This window comes from Egretta garzetta, unplaced genomic scaffold (assembly GCF_000687185.1).
Source record: "Egretta garzetta isolate BGI_Z169 unplaced genomic scaffold, ASM68718v1 scaffold36, whole genome shotgun sequence".
NCBI classification, from domain to species: domain Eukaryota; kingdom Metazoa; phylum Chordata; class Aves; order Pelecaniformes; family Ardeidae; genus Egretta; species Egretta garzetta.
The window spans coordinates 1455069-1476108 of NW_009259975.1; positions in this window are offsets into that span (position 1 = coordinate 1455069).

Here is a 21040-nt window from a genome sequence, read left to right on the forward strand (position 1 = left end):
TAATAGATACCATCATTTTTAAAAGCCCAGCCACTCCCTCCCTCAGCTAAGTACTATCTTGGCAGGCAACTGGGGAGGAGGAGTCTTCTTTCAAAGGCTTTGAAATTGCGTTGTTAAAAAATATATAAATAAAGCAACAAACCTTTTAATAGGGCTTTGAACAGTCATCCCTTTCATTCCCTTATGGCCTATTGTGCTTCTGGCTTTTTTATTATTTAGTGTGCATCAAAAAAAAAATCCAAATGTTTTATGTTAAGTCATTAAGAGTTTATTTGGATTGAAAATAAATAAATAAATGTGGTGCTAGCAGTTGGGACTGTGAGCACATACACAGTTGCCTGGCAGAGGCAACCTATAGGAGGCACATCAGAAGGCAGAATAAGCTTCAGTGAAAGACCAGAACAAAAGCATCAGCAGCATTTGTTTCTGGTTAAGTACTTTTGCATGAGCCTGACTACTGGAGTGGTTTACCCAGCTTTTATCTGTTTCAAATTCACCTCAGTCCCCCCACCCCTCTCTGCAACATCACCCCCAACTGTAACTAATGGTAATTACTTGGAAAAGGGGGAAGCATGGGATTTTTAAAATCTTTTGTTTTATTTGTTTAAACCACCTGATGGAAGCATGTGATGGGTTTGTATCCAACATTAGAGTTATTAGACACGTAACTAAATGTTTTTTGTATGGCCCGCCTGCTTTTCTTTTGTGCATTTAGATTGGATTTTTTAAGTGCTGAGTATATTTTGCGAATAGCCAGAAAAAGCATTTTGTTTCTTTCTTTCTACCCCCTTCCACTTTTGTTTGCCAACTCTGCCTGTCATCCACAGAGAATTCTGCAGAAGGCTGGAGATTACAGCTAGGGCTCCTCTGTGTGCATAATTAGTATCAATCTTGCTTGGTCTCATTTCCCTGGTGGGGCTGTTGGGGAGAGAGAGAAGAGTCTTTGCCATTAAATGCATTATTACGTTCACATCTTGCCTCCCATGTGACCTACATTTAGCGAATCAATATCAAAACTTAAACTTTTTAATCCTCTTTCTCTGTGAGACTGAAGTATATGGTAATTTTTGGAAAGCATACATATACACTGCTGTTGGTATTGTTAACAAATTAATAGATTGCAAGAGGTAGATGGGAGGAATTCCTCAGAATCTGAGCATGACTTTGCTGCCACAGTTTTGAGACTCACAAATAAAAGAATCTGTTACTCCTTGTCAAGGTGAACAGAGCCACTGACAGTCCAGACCTCAGAAAATCAAGGGAGACGTGTCCATCTCCAATCAGGCTCCAAAGGAAGGACAGTGCCTAATGGATGCCCTTCAGTGAGTGCTGTTTTAAGTGTGGGACATGGAATGTCAGGTTGCAAATGACAAAAAGAGCTTCCAGCATACGTAATCTGAGGCACATCAAAGCCACTGTAACAGAAATGTACCCACAGCACAAAAAAGAGAACGTGAAAATGTCTCCATAGCGCAGTGACATTTTCACTTTTTGCCCTTTTTGAAATGGGATTGCTGATTTTAACAAAAAAAACCCCATATGCTTGTCTCTTTCTCTTATGGAAAATATGGAAAAAGAGTATGATCTGAACACAATTCTAAAATGCTAGACTCCTTTAATTCATGTAGTTTTGTAGATTTCCCTATGAAAGCAAGGTGTACCTTTCAAAATCTAGTTACAGGATGAGTAATAGAAAAGAGAAAATCAGTCAGATATTTGGATTTAGGAGGCTTAAAGTTCTGTGGACCTTGCTCTTGTGTATAGCCTTTTGCATGCTGGTTTTGATCTATTCAAAAATAGGTGCTAGAGCTCAGAAAAGGCTTAAGAGGAAGACCTAACTGAGGTCTTACCAGTGAACAAAACAGGGATTATAAACTTTCTGACCTAATGGTGATACTGTGGAAATAACTTACCTACTGTATACTGCAGTATTTTAGTAGGCAGGACACATGTTCCTGAGATATGGATCATTAAGTGGAACATTGAGGTTATTGGGAAAGAGGAAGAATATATGTACACTGTTCTATCATATATTGATAGTTTTAATGAGATGAGCTATAATGTAAACCTGGAATAAAAATAAAACAAATACACAAAGATCAGTGGACAACTTCCTCTGGCTGCAGTGCTTTTTGAAGTTTACATTAAAAAGCAAGAGAAACTGTTGTAGTATCTTCAGTATTAAGGAGAAGTGAAGGTTCATTTGATCTCTGTAAGTGGTTACTTTTGGAGAATGGTACTGGTTGACAAGGCACAACTCCAGGCTCTGACCGAAGACTGGATGTTTGTTGCATACTGAGAAACAATCACTTTTGTTTTAAAAGTCCTGAGGGATACTTAGACTATTCTACTTGCAAGATCATTCACCATTCATATTTTAAATGCATTATTTTCAAGTATTGATAAGAGAAATACAGCTAGGTAATTTAAGGGTTTGTGCATTTCTAGAAAAATTTTAGATTTTTGAAAGCTATACTTTTGACATCCAGTTACTGGTCATGAATCATTCAGCTGTTAAAAGTGTATCAGCAGTTGAATGTCCTTTATATCATACCTGGAATAAGCTTTGTTCCTGGGATAAAGATTTGGAAGAACCTGTGTCACAAACCTGTAAAAGTTTATAAAGGTATTTTACTTTAGATGAGATCAGGATACACGTTTACGCTGCAGAACCAGACCCCTCAAAAGGAAGAGCAGCCTAGTGTTTATGTTACAACATAACGTCACCGTGCCTCACATTGTCCTCTCACAAACATACACGACAGGTGTTTTATAACACCTGTCTTTTAGACCTTTGAAAGCATAAGAAAAAATATTTACTAGGAAGTTGTAAAAAAAAAATGCGAGCATGGCAAGGGCTGCCATGTAGGTAAGAAAGAAGGATGGTTTGCATCGGGTGGCAGAAAGAGGATTCCAATGCTGGTCTGACAGTTAAAGAATGAAATTACAAAGAGATCAATGAGAACAATTTTTCATCTTTCCACTTGTGGAAATAGTTGTTGTCTGTGATTTATTATAAGTAGAAAGAAAAGCACTGGAGTAGCTTGGTGTGAGCAGAGGCCAGTGGCCAGTACTGGAAGCACTGGTTTTATATGCTACTTCTCTTCCTATGGAGAGCTGAAGAAATTTCTGCTTATTTCGCAAAATGCGGCTTTGTGTCTAGTGGAGTAAGAGTTTTTAAAGAATAAATGGATTTAAAATATTGAAAGTGGGTGGAGAGGCTTTACAATTTTAGGAATATTTGAAATTACCAAACTGAAATGCAAAATCTAAAGTTCCTCTGATTTTTAGAGTAATCCCAAACTGCTTTACGAATTCAGCTGTATAATGAGGCAAAGTCATACAGTTGAATGAATTTTGGGAATACTGAACATCTGAAATTTGGGTATGGCTTTTCTAATGGAGGCCTATTTCTTTAAGAAACCAAAGCAAAAGACTTGCCACAGGTGTTTTGAATTTTGCTGGGTGTGAAGTAGGGTAAGCCACTGAGTTTCTTTGTCTGTTTCTGTGACGATTCTGAGAGACTCTGAATTAGCTTCTGCTGCTTAACCTGGCTCCAGGTTTCCAAATCTAGATCCTGCACTACTTCCAGGTGTTCTCCTTTCTTCCTTCTTCTGGAAGAAAACAAAGGTTATAGTGAGGAAAATACCATGCAAGTGCTAGAGCAAATGCACCTGGTAGATTAAGCAAGACTGAAGTTCTGAGATGCTAGAGCAAACATAGTTTAATGTTAAGACAGAGAAAAAGTAACACCCGCCTCCTCCTCCTCCTTCTCCTCCTCCTCTGCACACACACACAACTTGTTTACAAAAGTGCCTTGTAGTGACTGCTGGTGGTGTCACTCCGTCCCATGCCCCAGAGCTATCACCGGGCCTCATGGGAGATGTGACTACAGCATCAGACATGGGACTGTTTGTTCACTCACTTTCTGTGAAGAGAGTTTTGAACTGTGTTTTGAATAGACAGCATTTTCTTTGTGTGGTTGGTAAATAACACAGAGCAAAGTTAGTCAGCAAGTTGCATAGCTTCTGCATTCTGATTCTTTGGAGCCCTTTTGTACCAAGCTTGACAGGATGTTTTTAACAGAATGTGACCTCACTGGGATACCAGAGGTAAGGAAAAAAGTTATTGGGGCTGTTGTGGAATATTTTGCACAGAGCTGACCAAAAGTACTGCTTTAAAATGCCTCTTAGAAAGAAAGTGGTTTCACGGTGATCCAGTCAACACCTTGTTCAGTGAAAATCAGTGTCTTTCACTCCTTCGCAAGTTATAGGAAGTCTTAATAAGATTTTCTATTTCCCACTTACGGAAAAAGATGATGATTTGCAAATCTCAGAACGATTATGTACTGTACTTGCTTTAACGTGTTGAGCAAAGGCCCAGCTCAAGTGACAGAACGTCAAAATGTTTTCTTTCTAACAACAGAACAGAATAAGCAGATCAGATCCAGTTGTTCATCCAAGTCCTAGAAGCAGCAGTGCAAGGATCAGAGCGGTGGCAAACCCAGAAAGACCAGGCAACAGCGACCTTCTGGATCCCCGTACTCAATCACTAGGCAAAGGTAAGAAGGAAAAAACAGCCCAAACCAGTATCACTGCGTTTTCTGGGTAAGATCACGTGTGGGTTTTCATCACAGGCATTAAAACTGGGACCGTCGCTTGTGTTTTACTTGGAGCAAAGGGGGCTGTGGTGCCCTGGGGGGATGCGGGGCTTTGTGGGCACCCCCTCTCCTCCCTCTGCTGGGCAGCAGCCAGGGAAACACGGCCGCTGGTGGTGGGGACACCCGGCAACTTTCCGCCTCGGTGGGGGAAAGCCCTGTGTGCTAGCGGCTCTTCAGGGTTTCTTTAGTGTGATGCTGTCGGTTTGAAGCACTGACAGCACCAGGGTGTACTGATGCAAGGCTCAGCGGCAGTAAAAGAAGAGAAATCTCAGTGTTCAAAAAGTCAGGGGGAGGTGATTTAAAAAAAAACCCACAAAACACACAGGTGTAGTTCAGATATTTATTTATACAGTATAAAAATATTATAGATTCATGCTGAAGGATCTGAGTGATTTGTTTCTATTCATGATCTGCAGAGGTTTTTATGAAAAATGAAAGAAAAATGCATTATTGCACAAAGTAGATTCATGAATAATAGGCACCTTGCTGTTCTGAAACCAAATATGTGATCTGCTTTACTATGTATACCAACAGAACAACAAAGCTTCATTGTTTCTGTGGTCAACGATTGTTGTTATTTTCCACCAGTACAGGTGACTTACCAAAAAAAAAAATGAAAAAAATTGTTTGGAGTCACTGATAGAGCAGTGAGAGGAAATGAAGTTCTCACGATATGTAAAACATTATTCATACTTAAAGACTTGCACAACAAAGAATTCTAAAAATAGGCCTTTAAAATTGGAAAGTTTTGAGTGCTGCTGACAATGAAAGCGTTCTTTGGTGAATGAGGATGGAAAAGTTTGCTCATTTACTTATGACTAACTAGAGTTGCTCTTTACTGTAAAGCACATAAAGAACTAGAGATTTGTTTTTCCTTGTGATCAGTTAGAAAGTGGATGGGTTGAACTTCATTTAGTAGTATAAAACATGCCATGAGCACATCGCTGCTCCCAGTGAGACAGGGTAATGACTTTAGTTTGGCAAAGCATTTACAGCGATACTTTTATAATGTCAAACTTGCTACTATACTTTGATCTACTGGCATGTGGTAGATAAGCTGCCAGCTCTGTCCTAATTAGAGCAAATATTTCTTCTGAAGAAGCTTCTAGAGACAAGCGTGTTCTCTGAAGCAGAAGTCTGTCAAATGGGGATGATTGAAGATGATGAATTTATATTCACAACTTCGGTATTTGTGTCGCAGTAATATTTCTGGTCCTCGTTGTGGGTTGGATGCTGGGTATTGTAAAATACAAACCCAGATTTTATATACCAAACAGCTAATGATGCAGACATGAAACAGCAGTTGAATAAAAAAAAAAGTGTGATAAAATATTCAGTCATAAAAAATACACCCAAAGTGTTAAGATGGAGTTTTCTGATTTTAACATCTTTCTACAGCTGCATATGTACTGTTAGGGTTTTTTTAACTGATGATTTTTCATAGTGTCTCACCCACCACCACCAATAGTTGGAAGTTTGATCGCTTTTTGACCTTCAGTCAGGGAGAAGTTGGCAGGGTGGGGCTACAGTTTACTTTATCCCTGAATTTGAACAAGTGAGAGCAAAAGTTCGATAAAAGTAAGCTGTTTAATATTTATGAAAGCTACGATGGATAAACCAGTAGAGGTCAGTACAGAGTGCTGAAATGGAAGTGGAGTGCCAAAGCTTTGTGTATTTATGCTCTACTTTCAATCTTAAACTTTTCTTTTAAAATGTGGTAATGGCTTACAGTGGCTTACAGTCAATATCCCTGTCCTCTTCGGAAGATAGATCAAAAGTACTCGGGATAATATGATAATGACAGACTGCTTAAGCAGAGTAATTTAAGCAACAACATGCATTTTATAGCATGTTATAGCTTGCAGAGAGATGTTGGAAACCTTATTTTGTGGAATCATTATTGAAACCAGTGTGTAATCCTTATTACATATATTGCAGTAACAAATGCTTCTAGCTGATGGTTCCATTCTAAAAAATTAGGAGAAAGAGCATAACTTTCAGGAACCAAGTTTTCACATACTTGAAGACAAAGTAACAAAGAGAATTTTTCTCATTTTAGGTAACAAGTTTGGATAATTATCATTAAGTGTTGTTTTGAAGGTCTTGTCTTTGTGTACATATACGTATGTACAGAGTGAGAGGGAGAGGCTGACAGTCTCTGTATATAAAGTTGAATTATCTTTTGTTTCACTTTTTAAAGCCATTGTTTTCTCGTGGTTTCCTTTTGTGATTTAAAGCAAGGAAAAGAATCGCCGCGTATAGTCAGTGTATGAAAAGATCCTTCAACATATATTAGCTGCAAAAGCTCATCTCTGAAAAGCTTCTGTTCAAGCTGCTTTCTGTGGATCTAGAAAGAGCAACCTTCCCTTGCCCATTCTGTTTCCTTGCACTTTAACTAAGTACTTTGAAAACTACCTTGCTATTAAATTGTAATTGTTGAATATTAAAGAATTACAAAAAAAAATTACCAGATAAAGATGGTATGTTCTATTTTGATTCCAATACTGACTTACATGTGCTCTCTATGAGCTTCAGGAGAAATTTACCAGTATGTTCAGAGAGAATAGAACGATAGAAATGGGGAAAATTTTTTTTAAATCTTCACTTATTCTGCTTACCTTTCACACTCGTTTTTAAATTGATTACAGAGGCACTGGAAACCTTACTTTCTTTTTATGTGCTTTATCATGCACTTAAAAGTGACAAGTACTAGACAGAGACTCCTCAATGCTTTCTCACGGGCACTTGTGTTGTGTGCCAGTAGGGTCAGATGGCATAAGTGTGAACGCAAGTTCAGAGGACTCTAGGAGTGATTTTAAATCCCCAGATTACTGCAAGGGAGGGATTCTCTGATAACTGTAACAGCTATCAACAGTATAAACTGAGGTAAGAAGGAAAGAGATGTCACAAACTGCTGTTGCATATCTGACCCATGATGTGTTCTTTCCACGCTTTTGCCACTGTAACATCACATCACAGATCTTGCAGGAAGATCTTCCTTTACAGATGTACTGTAAAATCCTGGTTCTGGCAAAGTCAGTGGAAGTCTTGATGCTTGAATCAGCAGTTAGACCAGGAGATCTACAGGCTTGTTTCAACACTTTTTTTCCCTGAGGTAAAGGAAACTTAGAAATAATTTCCTTTCTTCCATAACACAGGGTCCAGTCTAACAGTGTGGCATACAAGTGATGGCATGTTAAATGACAATTTCCATTTTGAGTCCAAATTTCTTACCAGAGGCTTGGATTCGATTCCATTCAAATGACTTCAGTTCTTCTTCATTTAAAGGGTAATGGAGAAACAACTTCTAGTACTGATTTCACTCTTGGCTTTGTTTGTGTTTTGAGAAAATAGGCTCAAATCCGAAAATCAAAGTCACCTTCTTTCCCCGGGTAAACTTCTGATGTCCGTATCATTTTGGCACACGTTATTTTCCTTTTGCCTTTCTCACATCTCTCTCATTTTTGTTGGGTAAAAAGGGTGTGAGAAGCTGTATTTTGCTGAGCCACAGTGGAACTGCTCAGTTACAATAACTGATATTCTTCATTAGTTGTTTTTGGGAGCAAGACCTCCTCCTCAAACACATTTCCTGAGAAGTGGTGCCAAGGTTGAAGCTAATGTGGTTCTTATAATATTAAATGCTCTGGTTTTAGCCAGTCCATGTTGAAGTCCAAAAGTCCAAGTATTTCTATTGCTTCAATTAAGTTTGTTTACATGTTGAATTTCATGAACATCTGGTGTGTTTTTTTTCTATAGCATATGGGATATAAACCCCCAAAATTCAGGGACCAAAAATAATGTTGTTGGAAATGTGTCGTTCAATCAAGTATAATGTTATGCTAGGAGTTTGCTATTCTTATCTGTATCCAGACCAAAGATATAAGATTACGACAGAGCTGTTCATGATTAAGGAACAGAAGGTCTATCTTATCACTGAAGTTCTCAGTCTCTTGGTAGATTAATATTTGATATTTTCTTGATTGTGATATTACATTCATATATTCTTACAGGTATAATAACATTATATTCTCATTTTGTCCCTCTTTTCTGATGTCTTTGATTTATTTTTTTGCTGGTTTTTAAAAATTCTTCCCTGCAAAGTAGCTATGGATAGTTAAATTATCCTACCACTATATAGCTAGGATTTATATTTGTTTAAGTCAATAATAAGTTTCTCTGTTCTTAGTGTATGTGTGTACAGGGGTGACTTCCAACATTTTTGCATTACCTGATATGGAGATATCTGTCATTTAACTATAAAGCTGTGTGTTCTGTTTAAGCACATATGAAAAAAATTGTGGGCTTGTGTCCAGATGGGAATTCGGTCAGTGGTGATCAGTAATCGAGATAGCAACACTAGTGAAAATCTTTTCATATAAACAAGGAAACTGTGGCATTTGCACCAGCAATTGAATAAATTAAGGTTCCTTACCTGTAATTACATTATCAATCTGCAGATTGCAAAATAACCTAAAATAAATCAGAGCCAATAAATTAGAATGATAAATTTAGGCAAATAGCTTTTAATTTCAAACATTCCACAGGGAGAAAAAAGATAGATATTTCACCCATTTCAGGAATAAAAGGACAGCCTAAGGAATGGGAATAATCCTGGGAAATGTACTCTCTATCACAAGAAAACGTCAATATAACAGCTTCATTTTTGGTGGTTCTACCATTTTAGTGAAGCATATCTATGGAGGCAACTTTGTTCCTAAGGTGCTTAAGGGATGAGAAATGGTGCTTTTCCCTGACTATATTAAGTTGGATGGTATAGCTGGGTTTAGGTTTTTTTTTCACTTTATCCTAGAGTTCTATTGTGAATTTGTTACCTGTCCTTTCACTGTGTAGTTCAAGTCAATATTAGGCTTTTCTTTTTCATTTCCTCACTTTCTCATAGACTCCAGTCTCTCCTTGATGTTCTTTACCTCCCACTGACATCAATAGGATGTGGAACCCTTGTACTTCTGTGTCTTACATATCCCAGTAACAGAAAAGAACTGATTGTATGGGGTGATCTGAGGCTGAGGACCTGTAGCCTTTATAATGTCAACATTAAACTTGAGGTATAGGTGGAGTTAAGTCTTTCTAGAAGCTCTGAATATCACTTCCTTTTCATAGAAAATGTCTCAATCATTTCTCTTATACCTATGTATTACTAAGAGGTCAATATTTGCACTATCACCTTAACTGTAAACCAAATAAATATGAATTCAGTTTTTGTAATACGTATTCGTGTTTACAAAGTTGTTTCTAAAGATCTTTGTTTTTAACAAGTCTCTTCTAAAAGTGAAACTTATGTTTGGCTCTAATCTACAGAATAACTCTTTTATGAACAAATTGTAATACACCAAAAAGATCTTCCATAGTAAATGTTTGTGACTACTCAATATACTGCAAGGGTATATTAAGAATAGGATTTGCAGAATAGAAAATACTTAACAAGTACATAGTCTTACTTTTTCCTTTTGTACTTTAAGGATAAATCTCAATTTAAATTGTATGCACTAGGTTTTCCCAATACTGTAAAAATACAATGAATAGCAATGTTCTTTGACTACATTATTTGACTATTCTTTGGGGGGTTTATGTTTGTCCAGAAAAAAAATGTGCCTTTCTGAAAACTTTTTATCTATTTTTATACATATTTTTTATCAATACATTCATATTATATATATATATATACACATGTACATGAATATGTACAGAACATTAAGAAATTTCTGCAGGAAGATAATACTTGTGAGTTCATTAATATTTTTTATGATCTCAACAAGTTCATATTGACATAAATTTTGTTCCAGTAATTAAGATGTTAAACTTAAGAAAGTGTTTAATTAAAATTAGATGGAATATGGGTAAAAGTCTTAAAAAATACTAACTGCAGCTTTAAACAGCATGAAGCAGAAACACATGTCATTTCCCATGAACCTGACTCACAGGAATACTTTATCTATTTTTCTCAGTAATAATTTCATTAGAAGTGCTCCTATAGAAGTGTTAATCATGTGATTGCATGTGTCAAAAATATTCCACTTTGCTAGCAGATTTATACTACTTCAGAGAAAATGTATGAGTAAAGATTTTCTGGTAGCTTAATGTTGGTGGTAAAGATGACCACAGAGATTGTGAATGCTTATACCTGGTATGCTTATACCAAGTTATCTTGCAAAGAAGTGATTTGGAGTAGCATGGATTTTAATTCCTGACCAAACCAATTTTATTCTATGATGACATGACTGGACTGACTGGTTTCGTGGCTAAGGGAGCAGGGGATGTCATCTGCTTTGACTTTAGCAAAGTTTTCAGCACAATCTCCCACAACATACTTATATTCAAGCAGAGTTGTCACGGAGTAGATGGATGGACTACTAGATGTGTAGAAAACTGGATGGATCATCACGCTTAAAGGGTAGTGGCTAGGGGTTCATACTCTGCCTTGATGCCCAAGTTCCTCAAGGGACTGCCCAGAAATCCATCCTGTTGAATAAATTCAGAAGTATCTTGGTAGACAACGGGTTAAACGTTGTATGCTAACAGTGATGAAGGCTAACGAAGCACTGGACTATATCAACAGCAGAATAGCTAGTAGATCAAAGGAAGCTGCTATTTCCCTTTACTTGGTGTTAATTAGGCCACATCTAGAACATTGCATCCAGTTCTGGGTATCCCCATACAAGACAGATGTTGATCAACTGGAGCAAGTTCAGTGGAGAGCTACAAAGATGGTAGGAGGCAGGAGCATATGCCCTGTGAAGGGACTCCAAGAAGGCAGCGCTTGTTTAATCTGGAGAAGAGATGGCTGCAGGAAAAAAATCGTGTTTGGGCAGAGCAGTCCTGAGAAAATAATAGTATTGCAGCTTTTGAAATAACATTTTCCTTGTATGTGAGTAGCACCTCTTGACTCCTGAGGAAGCTCACACATTCCCATGCATCAGGTGAGCTTGGGTTGTTAAGTTGCTCTAGTGAATCTCTAAATGTTGCAAGAGATTTTCTTGCAGTTAGCCAGTAGATGCAGTGCTACACTACTTTGTAAGGGCACAGTATTCTTTTCACATGGATAATAACGGAAAATACAAAAAAAATGGCATTCCAGATGTAATCTGATGGTTTATCCGGGTCTCTGGACCTTCTGTGCCTGCTGGAAGAATTCTTCCTGTGAAGCAGTCCTTGCCATTGCTCCTGGGGTACTGGAAATTTACTGAGTCTGGGTGTTTGGCCAGGATGGTGAATGCTGGTGGTAGGGAACTGGTGGACTATGGATTCTGAACTGTGCCTTGGTTTGATTCGATTGTGCTTGGGCATGTGGAATACATTGTATTCAATCTTGTACTCCCAAAGATATTAGGAAGTGGCTGGGAATATACCAATGTCATCAACCCTGGAATGGACACCAACGGGGTGGTACCAGAATGTTCAATCTATCCCATCCAGATTTTCTACTGTTAGGCCAGGGAAAGCACCTCTCCCCAGCTAGCTTCCTCCTGACTTCAGAAGCAAGTTTCACATGTAATGTATATTTAGAAGTTTGGTTTGTTGTCCTCACTCAGGTTGTGCTGATCAAATGCAAGACTACCCATCAGGCAGCACTGCTCACAGGACCTACATGACTTTTAATCACTTTTTCTATTTCTCACCTTTTCCTCTTCTAATTTTTGATGTTCCTTTTCACCTGGCTAGAGGTGAGTGCATGTTTCCTCTGATGTGTTCAGTTATTCCTGACCCCCCCCGCTTCAGATCACAAGGCAGTGGTGATACCATGATGTGGACCTTCAGAGGGAATGAGGACACAATACAACCCTTTTGGAAGAGCTCAGAGCAGTCAGGACCATGTGTGTTCCCACTATTGGGGTGAAGGGAATAGGAAATAAGGGCATGGGGGATGACAGCTAGTGATGGATGGATGGGTGAAACCTCTTTAGGTTACTTCCATACATCCTGGCACAGGAACCTGTCTGTCAGGGCTACTTTGGAGTTAGAGCACATGAATGGAAATGCGAGCAAACTCTGCCTAAGTTTCAAGCTAATAGGAAACCAGTAATCTAACACTGTGTGAGCACGTGTCACCACAGTGACTGCGATCAGTAAGCCTTGCTGCAAGGCCGGGTATGGTGTCAGATTTATTTATTCCTGTGGTGACTGTATGACAGTTGGCTGGCTTGATATATGGCAGAGCAAGGTCTCCTCTGCTCAGAGTTGCACAAGCAGGGCTAGTCAATGAAAGAGGAAGCTTTCTTCTTGTTGTTCCTGGTCACTGAGGACAGTGGGAAGCAGAGCAAGTAGGAGCAGCTGAAGTTACAGCTATCAATGCAACATCAGGGTGGAATAAACCCTTGGAAACTGGATGCTGGAAAAGTCCCTAGTTCTAATCCATGGCTAACCCAGATGACTTCAGGTAGTCATCTGTTAATCAAATGGGAATGTGCTCTGGTTATAAGAGACTGAACCCCACCACAGCTGGAAGGCAAAAATCACAACTGGAATACTATAATCCTCTGGTATTATGTAAAGAAATAGGTCTTCAAAATCACTGTTCACAATTCTTAATCTTAAAAAACCCTCAAACAAACAAAAAACACCTTCCTAAGTGGTTTTAATTTGAGACTTTAGAGAAATGAGATTGGTGCTGCCCATTGTTATCTCTTGTAGAGATCATACTCGAACCATTGCTTAGTGGTATGTACCTCTTAAAAATTAAGAACTGTAGAACTTGGTGGTTTTGAATGCTTCTTTAATATTTTGGAAATAAAATTCTGTTTACTCATTTCTGTATTATTAATCTTTACAGTACTTGGCTGCAAGTACAACAAAAAATAGTGTGCGTAATCATTTCTGCGATTATAGCGTCTGCTGTCCAGTAACAAAAAATCTGTCCAGAAGAAAGAGAAAAATGCAGCACATCCTCTTTACCTGTTTATATAATCTTATGGCTAGTGCTATCACAAAGGCATCAGGTTTATTCAGTGATTTCTAGAGGTCAGATTTCATGAGTGAACTGAATGAGGCACAATGGACAATGCTGACTAAAGAGGAAAAAATAATGTTTGTTCTTGTAGTGAAAAAAAAAAGTTCTAGAGATTTTTGTATTAATAAAACTACTTCTGCTTCTGAAACAACACTAGGGCTGCCAAGAATTTCAATGGAATGGTACAGTTGGAATATGATGATATTCTTGGATGGCTTTTGTTTCTTTGTTAAACCAGGGATCTAACACTGTCCAACACTCCATCAAAGATATATTGCATTCGGTTATAGTTTTAAAACTCTTTTGTAAGTGCTGCTAAAGAATTGGCATCCCTCATTTAATCAGCTGACAACCTGAGAAGTGCTTGTACAAATTCTACAGCTGCATCAAGGAATGGCTGAAAAAGGACAAACTTGAAATTCTGATTTCCACAGGTTTGAGATACAGCTGATGTGGTAACTAAAGGTAAAATCTTGGAGTGCCAGTGTTTTATCTGGAGACTCATTTCACTTGGATGGACTGTTCTTAAGAGCCCTTTTTTAGTGATCTGCTCCCAGTTAGCCCTGGATATTTGGTTACTAGCCCGTGGTGACTGCGAAAGAAGAAAACTATAGCAAATTAAACCCCTCTATAAGGTGTTTTCTGTGGTGTGCAGACATCATTATGTACATAATCTACAGAGATGTAGTGAACATATTAAAGATACTTCAGTATGAGAAATCAGCATCATGTACAAGTGTTATGTAACACAACTAAAGAGCAGAGATTCTTTGCTTCTTTTTGGACTTTGCAGGATGCAACTTTCCTTTCTGTTTGCGCAGACTAGCACTACGAGAAGCACATTTTTCTCCTTTCTATTAACCTTTTTTGTATGGGAACATTCCTCAAACAAGATATACCTGGAGCCTAAGATATTCCATCTCCAAAGGGAAAATGTATCCTACTCTCAAAACTCTAAAATGAAGGACTGAATCTTACTTTAAATTATTTGATTTTTTTTGCCCAAATATGAAGTAGATAATTATTTAACTGAATAAAAAAAGGTCCTGAGTGCTCAAAGTACTTTTTTGAAATAAAATGTATGTTACACATGTACAATGAGAGAGGGAAAGGAAGAGGCAGAGATTGCCAAGGACATTCTGAGAACATTTATTGATTGGAAACAAATCACTGGATTTTGTTTTGTTTTGTTTTGCTGGGGTTTTTTTCTTCTCCATATTACATGAAGTGGTCTCTGTCTGGGTGTAATTTTTACTTTTTAGTGCCATCTGCACCTGTGGCCTTTGGACTTAATGTTTATGACAGATGGACTGGACTGTGTTTGCACTATTTAGTGTATAATCCTTCTGTATGTATCTATGCCATGCTAGGCAGTGGCACAGGCCCAATGGGCATATTTATTAGTGCAGACTTCCTGTCTGCTTCCATTGTTCTGTTGCAGTGTCCTTTGAGCCTAATGGACCTTGCTTTGTACTGGGCCCACCTACAAAATATCGTTCTTGATTCATGCCAGATTATCTGTTGCAGACTCTAATCTTTTTTTTTTTTTTTTTTTCTTTTTTCTCTAATGCGTTTGCCAACTAGAACGCTTAAAATGGATCAATTCCATATTGTAAATGCTCTTCCTCTCAGCCTGCAAGCTTCATTTTGGAACAAGCTTGCTAGCTTTGTTTGCTAGTATCAAGATGCTTGATAAAAAGGAGAACCTTTTCCTCTGAAAAATGCCGCATCTCCTGCTACCTGAGCTCCCGCTCTACTGGAAGCAGAAGTTGTTCCCAGCAAAGCAATGCCTCCTGTAAAACAGGGTGTAATAAATGCAGCCCCGGCTGTAGGAGCCTGCTGGCCCATGGCTGGCAGCCTGGAGCTCTCTGGCACATCCCCTTCCCGCTGACTTCACCGGCGCTGTGCGGCGGGGGGGGGAACAGGCTACTGTTGCACAAGAAATGTTGCCTTCTGGATCAGTAGAACAGCAAAACAAAGGCCGAGCAAATGGAAAAGTGTGCAACACTTAGGCACTTGCAATTTTTAAGTTTTTTGAAGGTCTGTGAACCTAACAATCAACAGACATGATATCATGATAGCAAAGAACAATTTAGTATTGTTCATTTATCTCACAAAATCATGAGGATCCCTCTCTTAAATTTTTGTGCCTATTACAGAAATGCATGAAATGAACCTCACAGTTTAGCTGTAGTCACATCAAATTAATGGCAAATTTCAGAGAGACATTTGAGAATCAAAAGCACCCTTTTCTAACCATCAATTTATATAATCCTAACAGTTAAAAAGGATTTTAAAATATTTCTACAGAAAGTAATAATGACCTTGTAAGCCCTCTGTGGAAAGACAGGTTACCTGTATAACTTCTCATACATAGCAAGACTGTGCATTCTGTGCTTGTATCAACATGACCATGAGGAAGGGAAGCATATTCTGTATCATACAGCTGGGTTCTAACAGGGATAGTTTCTGGGGTGGGTATACCTGCCAATCAGATTTCTGCAGGATGAGAATAAAGACCTGGGAGGGAGAATTTACAATTTCATAAATAAAAAAACTAATTATCAACAACATTTTCATATTTAGAAAAGGCTTCTTTATCATATTGAAATAAAGCTGTATAGTAAAAAGAAAAGAGATTATGATGGCATATTCATGACTGAGAAGTAGAAAAGGCAAAAATTCTTTTGTTCCTTTCAGTCGTTTTAAATTTGGCATTTCCGGTTTGCAGTAAAAAGGTCAACTATAAAATATCCATCCAGAACATGTAACTGAGTGAGCTTGGGCTTGAGAAGAAAGTAAGTTGAAGTCCATACAGCAATATCCATGTCTGGTTTGGAAATCTTCCTTTTTCATTCGCTTTTAATGCTGTTGAATACTTAGCAGTTCTGAAGATCAGGGACCCAAACAGCAATGGTGAAACTCTGTATAGGCATTTTTGTGAAGGAATGCATATATTTTCAACCCTGAATGTAATACTTAAACATATGATTGAAATCTGAAAATCTCATGGCAGTATGTTTAGCAATCATCTTTCACACCCCATGCAATTTTTTTTCCCTTTCTTTTTGTGGTATCTGAAAGAGTTTCATCAATTTAGTCTCATAGTTGCACATCTTGAAGGAATATTTTTAAGAATGCAGTGTAGAAAATGTGCAAGCTAGTTGTGGGCAAATCCTGTTTAATACCCTTCAATTTGAATTAGCTGTGTGACGGTTCTGATTTTTTTTTCCTGCATTTGCTCTGGCAGTATCACAATTTGTTCCTGATGGATTATTGCTCACCTACTCCATGAAAAAGCAGTTTTCTAAGTTGTTTTTCCTTGCTGCCAGTCAGTGTGAAGATGAAGTATCTTCTCGAAACTACCATAAAAGCTTCAGTATCTCTTTTTTGTAAAAGATACTTTATAAATTTTTTGGTGAGAGCAGAGGCTGGTACAGAGGTACACCACAGAGGAGATGGGATATTATTGAGTGCTTATTTTTTATTTGCTTTTCTTTCTTTTGCTTTATAGAGTTCATAGCCACAGTTCGGTACAACAATAAAGATATTATCCAAGTTTGCCAGGACAGAGAAGTAATCTTCTGCCACAAAAATCTATTTGTTACATAAGATTAGCTTTAAGGTTATGTAATGTTTGAGCTTCTCATTGGAGCCCTCTGCAAATAGTGACCTGAGGGGTTGTGTCATCATGTAGACAAGCTACATGACCATTCAGCTGTGATTATCATAACTTCGGTGCCAGTAATGTACAGTGCCCCAGAACTGCAGAGCTAGGTATCATGTCCTGCAAATGGAATTATTCAGTTAATCACAGAAGAGCCCGGGGACTGAGCTGGTGGGAGCGCATAATAGCAAGGTTATGCCTATCAAGGATATGCAGCCTAAAACTCTCAACTGTGAGGCACAGTAGAGACAAGTGTTATGTGACGGCCCTCCTTTGTGGATCATCATCATATCCATTCCCTAGACGTTACCTTATTATTAAGCAAGCCAATATACCATACTACCATCATCTACCCTTGCATCTGCAGGGTTGCATCTCAAATGCAGACAACCAAGGGTTTTTTCATTACCCTGAACTGCATGTATCTGTGAACAGTGGAGAATCAACTTTATCTGGTTCTGATTGAATTTGTACTTCTGCTAAAGGAACTGTAAGTCTAAAGAGCTTTGTAGAACATCCAAATGGGTCAATAACTAACTACATGTCCTTGGGAACATGAGACAGGAGACAGGTCATCTGAAAACACTAGCTCAGGAACAGTTGCTTTCTGTACGTAAGCCTCCTGTCTCTTCATGTGCTTAGGACCCCTTTATTCAGGTATTATTATATGTAGATGCATAGCCCAGCTAGAATCCTCAATTGTTTTCTGTCACTGAAGCCATTCTTACCTGTTAGGCCTCTGGTATGGTGAAACTCCTTGTGCCAGGCCTGCCTCCTACTATATTTTCCTGTTGCTATAATTTCTTCATAGCCGCAACCTTTTCTTGAGTTGTCTGATCTACAGGAACAATCCATCAGTTTTCTCATGGAAAAGAAATCCACCTTTGTGGTTCCACACAAGGCTCTTCAAAAGACCTGTCAACACCAGTGTCCACCAAGCTCTGGATCAGTTTTCCGTGTAGCTTTATGATCATCCGCATTTATGAAGAAATAGGACAGCACCCTTGGGTTTTTCATCAGTTCTGTTCTAGACAGGATTTCTATACTGCCAGCAGTTAACCACTAACTCCCTAATGTCTCTAGGCATGTTTGATCTTTGGAAAGATGCAATCACATCACCCCTGACCTGGTTGGGGATTCCACTCATGACATTCATTGTAAGATCCATTAGGCAAACCAGTTCCTCCTTTTGTCTGCTGAAACACCATTTATTGCTACTAAATCACCTGTGACTTCTGAAGGCCCCACAGGAAAAGAGGCTGCAGTTTCCTGTGAGCCACACCTCGCACCTCCTAAAGTGGTTCTGAGCTGTGACTGATAGAAGATCTGCAACTTGCTACTTCTCCACCAATTTTCTTTCTTAGTATGTCTGCATGTATTATTTAATGCCACTGCATTGTTCCGTCTTTGCAGGTTATTTTTATTGTTAATGCATTTCTGATGCTTTGTACCTAGATGTTAGGGGAAACTCGGTCTCATTTGTGTAGCATTCACATATAACCCTCCTATGTTCACTTTACTCCTCCACTAATGGGGGACTTCAAACTGCTGCCTAGGTAAAATGGTAAATCGTCATTGAATGTGCAGGAAAAAGAGAATTAGACATTATTAACTGCTAATTTTGAGTTCTTTTAACAGGGTTGAAGCTCTAAATTAAAATACAACATGTTACTTTATTTTAGTGACAACATAGGATATTGCACATGAAGAGAGTCCTGTGCTGTTGAGGTGTTCTCTAGGTACTGAGCAGGAAAAGCACTTTGAGGAAATTCATGGTTACAGTATTGAATAATGTGGAAGGAGAGACTGTGAATCAGTAGGAATCAGTCGTTCTGTATAAGAACTAGTATAGACAGAGCTTGATTAGTCTCTTTAGCCTAACCCAGTAAGCAGTCCGATAACTGATTTTAAAACCTGTTCTTGTGGTAGTCTTCAGTGGTAGGAAAAATAGTTTTTCCTGTGGTTGACAGCCTCACACGTGAACCTCACAGCACAGCTTCTGCATGTGACTGAGATCAATTTGCCCAGCAATGGGCTCTGTGTGGGATTATTTCATTTGTCCCCTCACTGCTCTGAATCCTTTTCTTCTGTCTGTTAGTTGTATTTCCATTCCACCAGTTAATACTGCAATCAGTGATGATGAGAGAGTAATCCATCCTTTGTACAGGTCTTCTGTCTTTCTTCCATCTACCTACATGTTTTCCCTGAATCCTGTGATTACTCGGTAACTGGCAACAGAGACAGATGGAGGATGTCACACCTACATACAAATGATGAAGAAATGATGGCTGTTGGCCATTGGCTTGTGGTGACAGAGGCATCTTTAAGTTGTACATCAAAGGCACCCTTTTTAAGGATAGCGTCACTATCTCTGGTTGCTGAAAATGTAAAAACAGATCCTCAGCTGTCATGTACTCTATCACTGATTCACTGTGCTGCAACAGCAAACCAGTTACGCAGCAAAACTATCACATAAAACAAGCTAAGCCAAAAAAATGTGAGAGACTGGGGAGGTGTAGAGTACATATTGAAAATGTCTTGCAAAATGTAATATTAATATAGAAATCTGAAATGAAATTATCTTTCAGATGAGATAAATGTTAAGGCAGTCATTGTTGTATATATGTATTTCCACAAATCTGACTTTGAGAATAAGTAACTATTTAATATTTCCTTAACTGGAGCTTATATCAAAGTTAGATTCTTTGTAATATTACTGGCAGATTTTATGAGTATCTAGATAATTCAGTGAAGGTGTCTCCACAAAATCATAGGCTAAACTTGTAGATAAATATGCAGCCATGTCTGTGTAACATAGGAAAAGATAGCTGATCAGGTTGCTGTAGGAAAGAACAGCTTGAAGCATGACTATAAAAGCTGCAATGTTGACTGCCTGTAGATATGTTGAGCAGTGTCTTTCTAGACTAATAGTTTCTTGAATTTAAAATAGTAGCTGCCCTATGATTTCCCATTCATTAGTGGAAAAAAAAGAGGTGTATCTGGGGGAACAGGAGGGAAAGGAAGGTCTAAGACTTAAAATTTTCTTTAATTAATCAACTTCATTGTAGAAAAATAATGGGTGAAAAAATGAAAAATAAGATTTGTGTGTGTGTGAAATAAATGAAAATGTATTAAAAGACTGATTAATGCTAGGTTCCCAGTGCTCAAAACAACCCCCTCTTTTCAGTACTCTGATATTTGAGTTTACAGAATACATATTCTCTTCCTTTGGACTACTCTGTAGTCATTTGACACGGTCCCCCACAACATCCTTCTCTCTAAATTGGAGAGCTATGGATTTGATGAGTGGACTGTTTGGTGGATAAGGAACTGGCTGGATGGTCTCGTCCAGAGGGTAGTGGTGAATGGCTCGATGTCTGGATGGAGACCGGTGACGAGTGGTGTCCCTCAGGGGTCCGTACTGGGACCGGTGCTGTTTAACGTTTTCATCAATGACTTAGCGAGATCGAGTGTACCCTCAGCAAGTTTGCAGATGACACCAAGCTGAGTGATGCGGTTGACACACCAGAAGGATGGGATGTCATCCAGAGAGACCTGGACAGGCTGGAGAGGTGGGCCTGTGTGAACCTCATGAGGTTCAACAAGGCCAAGTGCAAGGTCCTGCACCTGAGTCGGGGTAACCCTCGGTATCAGTACAGGCTAGGGGAAGAAAGGATCGAGAGCAGCCCTGCTGAGAGGGACTTGGGGGTACTGATGGATGAAAAGCTGGACATGAGCCGGCAATGTG